Source organism: Schistocerca americana, chromosome 7 (genome assembly GCF_021461395.2).
Source record: "Schistocerca americana isolate TAMUIC-IGC-003095 chromosome 7, iqSchAmer2.1, whole genome shotgun sequence".
NCBI lineage: Eukaryota > Metazoa > Arthropoda > Insecta > Orthoptera > Acrididae > Schistocerca > Schistocerca americana.
Genome location: NC_060125.1, coordinates 288,202,153 through 288,217,879, shown reverse-complemented (window position 1 = coordinate 288,217,879; position 15,727 = coordinate 288,202,153). Strand labels below are relative to the sequence as shown.

The following is a 15,727-nucleotide window of genomic DNA, read 5'->3' as shown; positions in this document are numbered from 1 at the left end:
GAAGACGGGCTGTATTCAATGTGAATAAGTACTACAATATTTTAAACACGTGTCTTTTAGCCACTACCAAATGTTTGATATGTCTCTGTTTAGTCACCTCACCCCCACCCAGCACCTTGCCGTTGGTGGGGAGCCTTTTGTGCCTCAGCAATACAGACGGCCACCGTATGTGCAGCCACATCGGAGGGGTGGCCAGACAAACGTCTGTCTCCTGAAGAGGGGCAGCAGCCTTTTCAGTAGTTGCAGGGGCAACAGTCTAGATGACTTACTGATCTTGCTTTGTAACATTAACCAAAATGGACTTGCTGTGCTGGTACTGCGAACGGCGAAAAGCGAGGGGAAACTACAGCCTTAATTTTTCCCGAGGGCATGCAGCTTTACTGTATGGTTAAATGATGTGGCGTCCTCTTGGGTAAAATATTCCGGAGGTAAAATAGTCCCCCATTCGCATCTCCTGTCCGCAACTCGTGGTCGAGTTCTCGCTTCCCGAGAGCAAGGGGTCCCGGATTTTCACCTGCCTCGAGATGACACACCACCACAGTCACCGTCACCATCTCCGGGCGGCGACTACTCAGCAGGACATCGTTATCAGAAGGGAGAAAACTGGCGTTCTACCGATCGCAGCGTGGAATGTCATATCGCTTAATCGTTGAGGATATGTTAAAATTAGATACCCTGGAAATGTAGCCTAATTAAGTCGGGTGATGCTGAGGGAATTAGATTAGGAAATGAGGCACTTAAAGTAGTAAAGGAGTTTTGCTATTTGGGGAGCAAAATAACTGATAATGGTCGAAGTAGAGAGGATATAAAATGTAGGCTGGCAATGGCAAGGAAAGCGTTTCTGAAGAAGAGAAATTTGTTAACATCCAGTATTGATTTAAGTGTCAGGAAGTCATTTCTGAAAGTATTCGTATGGAGTGTAGCCATGTATGGAAGTGAAACATGGACGATAAATAGTTTGGACAAGAAGAGAATAGAAGCTTTCGAAATGTGGTGCTACAGAAGAATGCTGAAGATTAGATGGGTAGATCACATAACTAATGAGGAAGTATTGAATAGGATTGGGGAGAAGAGAAGTTTGTGGCACAACTTGACCAGAAGAAGGGATCGGTTGGTAGGACATGTTCTGAGGCATCAAGGGATCACCAATTTAGTATTGGAGGGCAGCGTGGAGGGTAAAAATCGTAGAGGGAGACCGAGAGATGAATACACTAAGCAGATTCAGAAGGATGTAGGTTGCAGTAGGTACTGGGAGATGAAAAAGCTTGCACAGGATAGAGTAGCATGGAGAGCTGCATCAAACCAGTCTCAGGACTGAAGACCACAACAACAACAACCCTGGAAATTATTGAAGCTTGGTGGCAGGAGGAACAAGACTTCTGGTCAGATGAGTACAGGGTTATAAATACAAAGTGAAGTAAGGGTAATGCAGGAGTAGGTTTTAATAATGAATAAAAAAAATAGGAGCGTGGGTAAGCTACTGCGAACAGCATAGTGAATGTATTATCGTATGACAATAGACACGAACCCCAAGCCCACCACAGCAGAACAAGTTTATATGCCAACTCTTTCCGCAGATGAAGAGATTGACGAAATGTATGATGAGATAAAAGAAATTATTCAGATTGTTAAGGGAGACGAAAATTTAATAGTCGTGGGGTACTCAAACTCGATAGCAGGAAAAGGGAGAGAAGGGAAAGTAGTAGATGAACATGGACTGGGGAAGGAATGAAAGAGGAAACCGCCTGGTAGAATTTTGCACGAAACATAACTTAATCATAGCTATTACTTGGTTTAAGGATCTTTAAAGACGGTTGTAAACGTGGAAGAGGCCTGGAGACAATGGCAGGTTTCAGACAGATTATATAATTGTAAGACAGAAATTTAGGAAACAGGTTTTAAATTGTACATGTGGACTCTGACCACAATTTATTGCTTTTTAACTGCAGATTAAAACTCAAGAAACTGTAAAAAGGTAGGAATTTTAGCAGATGGGACCTGGGTAAACTGGAAGAAGCAGAGGTTGTAGAGTGTTTCAGAGAGAGCATTAGGCAACGATTGACGAGAACAGGGGAAAGAAATTCAGTAGTAGAAGAAGAATGAGTAGCTTTGAGAGGTGATGTAGTGAAGGCAGCAGACGATCTAGTAGTTAAAAAGACGAGGCCTAGTAGAAATTCTTCGGTAAGAGAAGAGATCTTGGATTTAACTGATGAAAGGAGAAAATACATAAATGTAGTAAATGAAGTAAATGAAGCAGGCGAAAAGGACTACAAATGAGAGCGACAGGAAGCGCAAAATAGCTAAGCAAGGATTCCTAGCGGACAAATGTAAAGATGGAGGGGCATGTATCACTAGGGTAACATAGATACTGCCTACAGGAAAATTAAAGAGGCATTTGGAGAGAAGAGAACCATGTGTATGAATATCAAGAGCTCAGACGGAAAACCATTCCTAAGCCAACAAGGTAAAGCAGAAAGGTGGAAGGAGTACTTAGAGGACCTATACAAGGGCGATGTGCTTTAGGGCATTATTATGGAAATGGAAGAGAACGTAGATGAAGGTGAAATGGGAGATATGATACTGCGTGAAGAATTTGACAGAGCACTGAAAGACCTAAGGCGAAACAAGGCCCCAGGAGTAGACAACATTCCATTCTGATAGACTTGGGAGAGTCAGCCATGACAAAACTCTTCCATTTGGTGAGCAAGATGTATGAGACAGGCGAAATAGCCTCTAACTTCAAGAAGAATGTAGTAATGCCAGTGCCAAAGAACAGGTGTTGACAGGCGTGAAAATAACCTAACTATCAATGGAAGAAGTCACGGCTGCAAAATACCAACACGAATTCTTTACAGACGAATGGAAAGATCAGTTTGGATTCCGTAGAAATGTTGGAACACGCGAGGCAATACTGACCCCACGACTTACGTTACAAGATCGGTCAAGGAAAGGCAAACCTACGTTTCTAGCATTTGTAGACTTAGAGAAAGCTTTTGACAATGTTAAGTGGAATACTCCCTTACCAATTCTGAAGGTGGCAGGGGGTAAACTACAGGGAGCGAAAGGCTACTTACAATTTGTACAGAAACCAGTTGGCAGTTACAAGAGCCGAGGGGCATAAAAGGGAAGCAGTTGTTGGGAAGGGAGTTAGAGTTGTAGCCTACCCCGATGTATTTTCAATCTGTATATTGAGCAAGCAGTAAAAAAAAAAAAAAAAAAAAAAAAAAAAAAAAAAAAAAAAAAAAAAAAAAAAAAAAAAAAAAAAAAAAAAAAGGAAAAGTTCGGAGTAGGTACTAAAATCCAAGGTGAAGAAATAAAAACTTTGAGGTTTGCCGATGACATTTTAATTCTGTCAGACACAGCAAAGGAGCTGGCAGAGCAGTTGAACGGAATAGACAGTGTCTTGAAAGGATAAGAGACGATCAAGAATAAAAGCAAAAAGAGGATGATTGAATGTAGTCGAATTACGTCAGGTGATGCTGCGGGAATTCGATTAAGAAATGAGACACACAAAGTAGTGTGTCTGTGTTGCTGTTTGGGGAGCAAAAAAACTGATGATGGTCGAAGTAGAGAGGATACAAAACGTAGACTGGCTACGGCAAGGAAAACGTTACTGAAGAAGATAAAAAATTTAACATCGAGTATAGATTTAAGTATCAGGAAGTCCTTTCTGGACGTATTTGTATGGAGTGTAGCCATGTATGGTAGTGAAACATGACGATAAATAATTTAGACAAGAATGGAATGGAAGCTTTCGTAATGTGGTGCTGTAGAAGGACGCTGAAGATCAGATGGGTAGGTCACGTAACTAATGAGGAGGTATTGAATAGAATTGGGGAGAAAAGAAGTTTGTGGCACAACCTGACTAGAAGAAGGCAAAGGTTGGCAGGACACGTTGTGAGGCATCAAGGGATTACCAATTTAGTATTGGATGGAAGCGTGGACGGTAAAAATCTTAGGAGACCACCAAGAGATGAATACAGTAAGCAGAATCAGAAAGATGTCGGTTGCAGTAGTTACTCGGAAATGAAAAAGCTTGCACTGGATAGAGTAGTATGGAGAGCTGCATCAAACCAGTGATGACTGAAGACCACAACAAGTCGTCATTACATTTTTTTTTTATTGAAACAGTGCTCTCAAGCACTGAGTATGGTAACATGTCCATGAATCTAAACCACATGAAATGGGCACAAGCCCGAAACCGATCATATGTTAGATGAACTCACGTACTGTGACGTACAGTTGTTACTATTCTACATCCTATGAAGGTGGTCACGAAGTTCAACTGCTTCCATTACGGATAGAATACTTTTAATGTGGTATCTTTCGATGTTAAAGAATCTGTCACCGATCGTATTTTATCAAGCCGACGTGTCATTGTTTCAGAAGAACGAAAAGAATAAGTCCTGCACAACACCTAAGACGTACTGGAAATGATTAATAGAAACTGGAATGAGGTTCATCTTAAGGAAGATGTAAGATTTTTTACGAAGGAATTTTCGTATGATGTGTGGTCATTTATATTAGGCCTATCACAAAGAATCTTCAAAGAACATCAAATATGGAGAAACTATCATTAATAGTTCTGGAGAAAATCTTGTCGAATTTTGTAACCAATATGAATTGAAAATTCTTAACACACACTATTCACGTAAATATATCCACAGATATACGTGAGAGAGACCATCATTACAGCAGAAATCAATAACTGATTACATCATTACCAAGCAACGGCAAAAAATGGTAGTTCAAGACTGCAGAGTCATGCGGGGAGCCAATTGTGGGTCTGATCACTACTCAGTGTTAGTAAAGTTGACATATCCATTTAGGAGAAAATCATTAACTGGACAAGTGGCTGACCACAGCTATCATGATAAATTAGAGCAGGCAAGGTATAAGCTCTTTCCCCTGAAAAAGTTCAGCATCAAGGATTTATTTCAACGTAAATTACAAAATAAACTGAAAGCGATTCCAGAAGATTACAATGTTGAAGTAGAATATGAAAATATTAAAAACAGCAATTAGAAAAACTGCTCTAGAGGTACTAGGGACAGAGAGTACGAGTCTAGGTAAACGGGATCCTCCATGCATGTCTGATAACCTGAAGACGTTGATTAGGGAAAAGAAAAATCTCTACAAAAAATTGTAATCAACTAAATCCCTACATGACACGCAAAACTACCAGACAACAAATTACGAATTAAGAAACACAAATTAGAAAAGAACAAGATGTGGGAACAAATGAATTAAAACTGAGGGTCTAATAGGTGGATCAGAAACAACAGAAATGTGGAGGACAATTACCAGTATGAAGGAAACACAAGTGAAAAAAGCAGTAGACAACCTAATTGCCTTAAAGAAATGGAATAAGCATTATACACACCTTTTAACTGAAGATAGGCCATATTACAGGCTAGTGAATGATGAGAAGAGGGAAGTAACTGATCAAAATATGGACGTAACAATAGAGGAAGCAAATTGTGCATGAATTAAAATGAAGAATGGCCGATCACCTGGTCCAGGAAACATTCCTGTTGAATTATTGAAAGCTGGAGGAAGATATCTGAAGAAACGAATAACCTGCCTGATGAACAACTGTTGCAAAAGGATTGAAATTCCCTCAGAATGGAAAAAGGCATATATGGTTTCTATCTTCAAGGAAGGGAATAGAAGAGACACAAACTGCTATAGAGGCATTAGTGCCAACTGCACAATGAGCCGCTTCTTCAGCAAGATAATGTTTGAAAAAATTAGACAAAATATTGGCCACCATATTGGGGAAGACCAGACGGAGTTTAAGCAGAACAGATCACGTACAGATAACCTATTTATTTTACAACAACTAATGAGGAAATTTATAGCAGTAGGGAAGGAACTGCACACTGTAGATTTAGCAGAAGCTTACGTTATAGTCCCTAGATCTAAGCTGTCGGAAGCTATGACAGATATAGGTATGGGTGATCACCTTTTACAGATTATTATTGAAATGTACAGAGATAATGTGGTACAGATGAAACGAAGTTCAAAGTTATCAAAACCTATTAATGTCAGTAAAGGTTTGCGACAAAGCTACAGTATGTCACCCACCTTGTTCACTTTATATGTAGAATTGGCTCTCCGAAATTGGAAGAGCAGCTGCAGTGGAATGGGAATCACTGTCAACGATGGACAGATATTTTCATTAAGTTTTGCTGACGTTCAAGGTATTATAGCAGAAGATGATTATGACCTTGAGTTCATGATAATGTATCGGCAATACAACAGATGGGGACTACAGATGAGTCTAACAGGAACAGAGTATCTGGTGGTGGATAGAGATGCTAAATTTGAAGTACACATCAATGACAAGGCGGTTATGAGACACGTAGAGAAATTTAAATATCTCGGTGCACATATTCATAAAAATGGATTGGGCCAAACATAAGTAAAATATAGACTACAGCAAAGCAGGGCAGTGTTATGGTGTACGAATACTTTTTGGTGGTAAAGAATATTTCCAACAGCAATAAGAAAAGAATAGGTAAGGTAATGGTTGGATCATAACTATGGCTCTTAAATGCGGACCTCAAAAACGACTAATAGCTGTGGAAATTATCTGCGTAGGAGTGCCAGGATTTCAAGAATCGACTCGGTGCCCCACTGCAGACTCCTAACTAAAGTACGAGCATACGGGATTGGTTCCCAAATATGGGAGTTGCTCGAAAACTTCTTAAGTAACAGAACCCAGTGCGTTGTCCTCGATGGTGAGTGTTAATCGGAGGTGAGGGTGTCATTGGAGTGCCCCAGGGAAGTTTGGTAGGTCATCTGTTGTTTCCTATCTACATAAATGATCTTTTGGATACGGTGGATCGCAATGTGCGGCTGTTTCCTGATGATGCTGTGGTGTACGGGAAGGTATCGTCGTTGAGTGACTGTAGGGGGATACAAGATGACTTGGACAGGATTTGTGATTGGTGTACAGAATGGCAGCTAACTCTAAATATAGATAAATGTAAATTAATGCAGATGAATAGGAACAGGAATCCTGTAATGTTTGAATACTCCATTAGTAATGTAGCGCTTGACACAGTCACGTCGATTAAATATTTGGGCGTAACATTGCAGAGCGATATGAAGTAGGACAAGCATGTAATGGCAGTTGTGGGGAAGGCGGATAGTCTTCTTCGGTTCATTGGTAGAATTTTAGGAAGATGTGGTTCATCTGTAATGGAGACCGCTTATAAAACACTAATACGACCTATTCGTGAGTACTGCTCGAGCGTTTGGGATCCCTATCAGGTTTGATTGAGGGAGGACATAGAAGCATTTCAGAGGCGGGCTGCTAGATTTGTTACTGGTAGGTTTGATCATCACGCGAGTGTTACGGAAATGCTTCAGGAACTCGGGCGGGAGTCTCTGGAGGAAAGGAGGCGTTCTTTTCGTGAATCGCTACTGAGGAAATTTAGAGAACCAGCATTTGAGGCTGACTGCAGTACAATTTTACTGCCGCCAACTTATATTTCACGGAAAGACCACAAACGTAAGAGAGATTAGGGCTCGTACAGAGACATATAGGCAGTCATTTTTCCCTCGTTCTGTTTGGGAGTGGAACAGGGAGAGAAGATGCTAGTTGTGGTACGAGGTTCCCTCCTCCACGCACCGTATGGTGGATTGCGGAGTATGTATGTAGATGAAATAAGAGACAGAATGAAGGCAAATGATACAGTGACAGATAGAATGGAAAGAAAATCATTAAAATTGTGCGAACGTGATGAGAATGCCAGATCATCTGTGGCCAAAGAAGGTTTATGAATGGAAACCACCCGTCAGACGTAAGCGCGGAAGACCACGACGTTCTTGGAAAGACCACATGAATGGAGTAATGGACCATCGCAGCATCGACTAGGAAGATGAACTGGACAAACAGGCTTAGCGGAGGATAACAGGAATACAACAAGATGATGTTATTAACTGATATTTGTATTGATTAATCCTGTAATAATAATAAAATTTTGTTACATCTGAAGGAATACAACGTTTCATCGTCTTCTGAACACTCTGGCCTGCCTCTTTGGGTTATGAACCAAGAGAAGTATTCAGTTATTCAGATTCTATTAAAGGAGAGGATACGCAACTGGTGGAGGATAGTATCAAGACTAATAACTAGACGGGACATGTCGAGAAACAAAATCGTATCAAACGGATTGAAAATAGAGAAATTTAAAAAAAAATTGAACTCAGCGCCTCGAATCAACGGAATGGTATACGAGACACTCCTAGAATTAGTGGGGGGGGGGGGGGGGCGGTGGGACGAGAGATGGGCGGGGAGGGAGGAAAGAAGTGAACGAGATAGAGGGGTAGTGGGACGAATGCAGGGAGATGGAGAGGGAGAGGGAGGGAGGGAGGGAGGGGGAGAGAGAGGGAGGGAGAGAGAGAGAGAGAGAGAGAGAGAGAGAGAGAGAGAGAGCGTCCATCATCGGCGCAGCTTGCCTACTGCTGGTGTCCTGCACCGTTTAGAGCAGCTGAAGCAGCGAGAAACGAATAGCGGACGCCGTGTCCGGACGGCCATCATCCAGAGGCGCTTAAACCTAACGGAGGGGAAGCGACGGCAGCAAATCAAACGGTGGGCCGAAAGGCGTAAAGCAGCGACGGGCAACCAGCAATAGCGGTCGTCTGGTGACGAACGGCCCGGCAGAGCGGGAAACGGCCCAGCAGAGCGTCGCGACGCACCCTTCCTTTTATTTTCTCGGCGGACGACAGCGCCGGCGGTACGGTCCAGATATAAAGATAGCGGCATGGCCGCGTTCACGGCTTTTGGAGGGCGCTCGTTATCATCGCGCCACGTCCGGAAGTAAGTCTGCGGACTCTTCACACGGTCGCCAACCGATGAAAGCATTTTTCCGCGAACGACGGTGGCATTATAGTACGACCGCAAAATAAATGTCGCGCAAAGCCGTCACGCTCCTTTCTGTTGGCTGCTATCTCGTGCGCTGTCCTCACCAGCACTCTATGTTACTTTCTCTGCGCCAGGGAGATGGCAGCAAATAAACCTTTTAACACGTAAGTGTGGCTGGACTGGTGTTTATCATCCGCTCTAAGCAATCTCACGACGAGGTGGCAGACGATTTAAGTCCAATGGCCTTAGTCAATACTGCAGCTTTCTCGTCGCAGCCATCCTTGTGAGCTTCCGGTAGCTTACTAGAGTTCAATGCGTCTATACACGTTAAGTAATCACGAACTGAATCATATTATTACGTTGCTACCCATTGAAATTTCAACACCAATGTCGATAGCAAATAACAAAACTTCGCTGCGCGGGGTAGCCGCGCGGTCGCGAGCGCCTTCTCACGGTTCGTGCAGTATATGTGTGTGTGTTCTCCTTACCATCAGTTAGTTTAAGTTAGATTAAGTAGTGTGTAAGCCTAGGGACCCATGACCTCAGCAGTTTGGTCCCATCGGAGCATACCACAAATTAAAACAAGAAACAACAACTTACTGTTTATGTGTATTCCAGTTGATCAGATTTGTAGGTGATTTGGGGGTATACAGAGTAAGAAATTCAGTTCATTTCTCGCAGCAACAATGATTGCAGTTGAACATCAAGACCTAATAAGTTTGGATGACAGATGCAGGTATGTCACTCCACACTGGTTCAATTCTGACAGAGAGGATAAATCCTAGACGCTGGAAAGTGGTTGGTGTCAGTCTTTCGGCAACCTGCGACCACATTTTTAATTTGGCGAGATGCGTAGAAAACGTGCTGGCCACGGCAAAAGCTCAATACGCTATATATGAAAGAGGATCAGGACAAAATGTTGACATACTGTCTTGAGTCATCTAGTCGAAAGGTAACATCACATAGCCCTCTAAGACAGGCCATATGTCACCGGCCATAGAAGTCAGTAATGTGACGCAGCCTTTCGAAATAAACTGCTATGAGAACCAGAGGTGACCTTGTTGCGGGCCGAACGATAGCCCGTTCCATCATGTCAGTTGATGGACCAGTAGGGCAGTATGTCAACTCCAATCAGGCAAAGTTTTTTTTCTCAGACGCTCCGCACAGGGGACCTTCAGCGCGATGCTCAACTAGGATTCATATGAAAAGACGACGTTTTGCCACTTCTGAGTCCAGTGTGGGCTTTGAGCTCACAATCGGCGCGATCCTCTGCTGCTTCGTCAGGGCATGCAGCAAAAACCGTGCTGACAGTCAGTGGCGCTCTAGACGTCGTCGTACTATCCATACAGGTAGTTACATTGTTTCAAACAAACCTACTTCGCAAATGAAGTTACGTGACGCTGCTGTACGGTCCTGCACATTGTCCTCTCGGGCGCTAGTCTAGTGCGGCCGTTGAAGGTTCTGCATGGCGTTCAGTATGGCCCTCCTGAATCCATTAATTCTATATTCGTATGATAGTCCTGTGATTCCTACTAAGGCAACAACGCGGAATGCTAAATTGCGTCTCGTCTCTCTAACTTACTCGACACAGAAGACGATGTTGTTACAAACAACATTCTAATGCAGTTTCTGAATGAGAAACCCGCTGCATAACCTTTATTTACAGAATGTAAATGACTTTACTCCTACCTACTTTGAGTGCTTGTCATTCGCTTATCCAAATATGACGAATATAGTACTTCATCACAGTTTGACGTTCGTTGCACACTGCCTTCATGGCGTTCCAATTTCAACTGACAGCAGTTTAGTTACAAATGGAATGAAGTGGGTGTTCCCTGTGTATTATCGTAATCACGGGGTGCAGTTAACATGGTAATAGAATGGCTACAATACTGTTAGCTTATTAGTACGATGTATTGAAACCTAAGGTCGATAGAGGCCAGAAAAAAAGTGATTATCGGTCTGAAATCGTACATCAGCTTAAGACTTCTATCGAAACGACTACGCCCGTAAGCCATTGCAACTACAAGCTTCTTAGCAACAATTAATACAAATGCATCATTTCGGCCAGTTGCTTGATGTTTTATGAGTGTGACATGGGTACTGTCATTTGTTTCGTCCTTCGCTATAAACTCTCTGCTGTCGGTATAGACACAGTAGTTGTGCTGTGTCGACATACTTTGTTTCGAACCTTGCAGGTAAGTACAGTTCCATTCTCATTAATATACGCTACAGCGATCGCTATGTTCTAATCATGTTATCAAATTTCTGAGACTGCTTGCTTGTAAGTTTTTCAAATATTTGAACTGCAACGGTATCATCAGTTTACAGCACTAACTGGGTGCTGGGCGTTCTTTGGTAGTAATATTTATAGTGAATAGTGCACTACCGGCCGTTGTGGCCGTGCGGTTCTAGGCGCTTCAGTCCGGAACCGCGCTGCTGCTACAGTCGCAGGTTCGAATCCCGCCTCGGGCATGGATGTATGTGATGTCTTTAGGTTAGTTAGGTTTAAGTAGTTCTAAGTCTAGGGGACTGATGACCTCAGCTGTTAAGTCCCATAGTGCTCAGAGCAGTTTGAACTATTTGAACAGGAAGTGGAGCTGCGGAGAACGCTGTAGATTAGATGGACAGATAAGGTGAGTACACGGTCCAGTCACATTAATGTAAACACCGCCGTGTTCGACGTCAATGTGCAATAACCACTCACAGACGGCAAGTGGCAAACACTAACAGTGGAAAGTACACTAGTGTCCAAAACTAAAGCAACAAACGGAAATTTTGCAAGATTGCCTGTATTTTGACAGAAAGCAATATGAACCGGTGATACGAAAATAGAAACGGTGTAATGAATACGGATCGTAAACAATTGTAACATGCATAACGGTAGACAAAAGTGTTCTTCGTTTTCTGCAACTTAACAGATTTGCAAACACATTCTGAGAACAGGTTAATGTGCTCAGTATGGGGTGTCACCACCTCTGACTGCAAGACAGGCCTAACAACGGTGGGACAAGCTGTGAATGGCGTTATCCGTCCCATCTTGAGGCAATAACGCCTATTTTTCCCGCACAGCTGCTTGCAGTCGTTAAGAGTGTTTGGTGGGTGCTGACGTGATGCAGCCGTACCCCTAGTGCATCCCAGATATGATCTATAGGATTCAAATCGGGAGGGCAAGCAGGCCACGCTATGCGTGCAGTATCTTCCGTTTCCAAGAAAACATCAGCCACCTGCGCACTATGAGGTCGAACATTATCGTCCAGCAATACAATGTCTGGGCCCACAGCTCCTAGGAGAACCGCAAATGAGATTCCAAGATCTCGTTATGATACCTGACAGCACTTAAGACTTGCCGATTCACCCGTACAATTTCATGAAGAGGGGTTCAAGTGGTATTCATAATCCCTACCCACACCATTAGGTATCCTCCTCAATATCGGTCTCTTTGGGTCCCGAAATCGTGTTCCAGGTTTCTTACAGATGCCAATCCATCGAGAATACCTCTGCAGACGAATGTGGGTCTTATCTGTCAGAACAACATTGACCCACTGTTCCACCGTCCAGGTGGCATGTTGAGGACTCCACTCTAGCTGTTCCCTTCTGTGAAGAAGGGTCAGACGTACACGTACAGAATCTCTCCGACAATAAAGGCCACTCTGCCGAAGCATTGTGTACACCGTCTGCCTCGGTACAACACGTCCAGTGGATGCTTCGACCACACATGCCAGTTGCCGTGCAGTAGTAAGGCGGTAATTCATGCCCGTACAGCACAATAACGTTCCTCTCTTCTAAGTCACACGTGGTTGGCCCTACCCTGGTCTTCGGGAAACAGTTTCGGTCTCTACAATCTGTCACCATATCCGAGAAACAAGAGAATGATTCACATTAAGCCATCGGGCAAAGTCAGTTTGCGACAGTCTTGGTTCCTTTCTTTCTATGGCTCTTCACCGCAAAGAATCTAGTAGGCATCTTCTCTGCGATATTCTGCACTGTGACTACACAGCGACTGTGGATGTGGGCCTACCCGGCAAACACTACCTCATTTGGTATGTGCCCTGTCGTCATCGTTTGCTTGATTGTCCGTTGACCGGGCTGGCATCTTCCATGTAGAACACGATTGTGCGGACATCTGGTGACAGTTTGTATGATTATATCTTGAGTTAAACATGGGATAGAAAATAGCAGTTTGTTGCTTTAATTTTGGACACCAGTGTACATGAAGTGTGTCGGGAGGACACGGTAAATAGTGCAGTCGTTGTCGTAACGGAGCCATTTATCTGACGTCCAAAAGGGCATGATATTGGGCTTCGGGCCAAGGGTAGAAACATTTCAGAGACGGCAAAATGGCGTTATCCAAAACCGGCTCCTAGGCAACTGTGGCGTACCACGGGCCATAGATGACAGGGGTGAACGACGGCTGTGGAAATATCTACGGGCGAATAGATGTAGAACTGTTGAGCAACTGACCGTTCAGATTAACCAATGGGGTTAGGAACCTCGTTTCCTCAACTACCGTTCAGCGAACGTTGCCATGTATGGGAATCAGAGGCAGGCGCCTGGTCCATGCACCCATGGAAGGCTGGAATTTGCACACCAATACCACTGAGTGGCTATAGGCGACCTCTTCAGATCAATCACATGTTTTGCTCCATCGGACACATGGCTGTTGTCGTGTACACCCGTAAACAGCTGAAAGCAAACACCCTGGAACAATCGCGCAGGAAGTTCCTGGACAGCATTCCGTGGGTGATCTAGTCAATATGGGAGGCACAATAGATGGATATTTCTGTTAATCCATCCTTAGGTGCCATGTCCACCCGTACACGCAGTTTGTTTTTCCTTGGCGCGGTGGCAACTACCAGTAAGACAATGCACGGTGACACACAGCTCGCTGTGTCTGTGGCACCACCTCGATTGTGCTGTTCGCGTTACGGACGCTCAACAGAGAAACCTAGAGCAGCTGGCCATGGCACTGGAGTCGGCATAGCTCCACATACCTTTCGACACCTTCCACAACCTCATCGACTCTCTTCCAGCACGTCTCGCAGCGGACCGCCTTGCGAAAGGTGGTTATTCAGATTTATGACAGTTGGTGACATAAATCCGACTGTACAGTGTAATAAAGATGTACTGATTTGGAATGGATTGGTAAGAAAGAAAAATTCGTGGCACAATATGACTAAAAGAAGGGATCGATTGAGGGGACATACTCTGAGCCATCAAGTAATAGTTAATTTGGTAATGGAAAGAGGTTTGAGTGTAAAAATTTAGAGGGGGTCCATAAATGTGACTACAGGAAGCTTGTTTAAATGGATGCAGGATGCAGTAGCGATGCAAGGATGACGAGGCTCTCAGAAGATTCGGCTAAGGTGGCGAAATGAATCCAACCATTCCTCGGACTGAAGACCACATCATCATTCACTTGTCACTACGCATACGGGAATGCACTTATTTACATCTCGGATGCATTGGAAGGCGTCAGACTGTGTGGTAACGGAATATTATTTTCGTTGAACTACAACGTGAAGTCATGTGTCCAGTTGCGCTTTAATTGAACAGTCAGTGAGTTCCACACAGCGCACTCACCAGGTACCACTGCTCCTTGTAGAGGGGGTCCGGGAAGAGGCTCTGCACGCCGATGCCGCGGTAGTGCTGGCGGTGCTGCGTCTGCGCCTGCGCCTGCGCTTGCGAGCGGGCGCCCAGGAACGACGGCAGATCAGCGAAGCCGCCGCCGAAGCGCGCCTCCGTGTAGTCTCGCTTCCGGCGACGCTTTTCGTGCTGCTGCTGCACCCACGCCACCTGCACAGCACGCGCAAACATCCCTGTACTCTCAGATTCTCTGCAGTCAATACGTCGGCGCTGTAAAGCGGTGGCGGTAAAAATTACTTGTCCAGGCGTGTTGACGTCAACGGCATATTTCGCAATAAATAAAAAGTAACCTTTCTAATTATGCATCACTACTAAGAAGAAGTTAAGTACACCAGGTCGAGCTGCTAAAACCGAATAAAACCCGTATTAAAATACGAAGATGTGCCTTCTCTACCATCATCAAGGTCATTTATCTGCAAGAATTACTAAAACAAAAGTCTATGAAGACACAGATAATTGAGGCATTTTCCGGAACAAAGGCTCATAGGACAGAACGATTATTAGACATAGAGAAGTGTAAATACATACTTTTAATATATTTGCATAAAAACCCGAGTATAGTACTCAAGTTGATTTTAATACGATATGTGCTACTATTACGTAAATCTTTCCATTATGTCTCTGAAATTAATTATAGCAGGGTAGACCGAAAGGCAAAATTATTATAAGGCGACCAGTTTCGATCTTCAGATGATCGTCTCCATACCTACAGCCTTATTGCTGGACGATGGCTGTCCATGGAGCAGAAACCGTTGAATGACGATGGTCAGCTGTTCCATGCACAGCCATTGCCGATCAAAGTGGTTGTCGGTCTGCAGATGATCATGCGATTATCGAAACGTGTCAGCGTTTTATATATCTCGTCTTGCAATCTAGACTGCTGTAATTAATATCCGAGATCATATTTTGGTCGCTTAATTTCAGAGATTACATTTTGATCGGTGATATCTCCAATAATGTTTACAAAAAATAATTTTTTTTCCGTCATACTACGTATTTTAACCTATGTTTTCGATATGAAAAATGTTTCTCTTAAACATTTATAGGACTTTTTTCCCGTAAATCGGTGTCAGTAGGTTAGAATGAGCAAAAATATTTCTTTTTTCAAATGTTGTTTTAACCCTCAAACAAATATTAAAATCAACAGTAATACTATTCATAATAACACCTACGATCAAGGGATCTTCAAAAAGCACAAAAATAAAA

General features: G+C 43.5%; 1 protein-coding gene across 1 annotated transcript in view; it reads right to left on the bottom strand.

Annotated features, from left to right (window-relative positions):
* Positions 1-15,727, bottom strand: part of LOC124623198 (furin-like protease 2) — a gene marked incomplete in the record, with an annotated part of 451,053 nt that overhangs the window by 237,152 nt on the left and 198,174 nt on the right. Inside the window, 1 exon segment of the mRNA XM_047149009.1 lies at positions 14,459-14,671.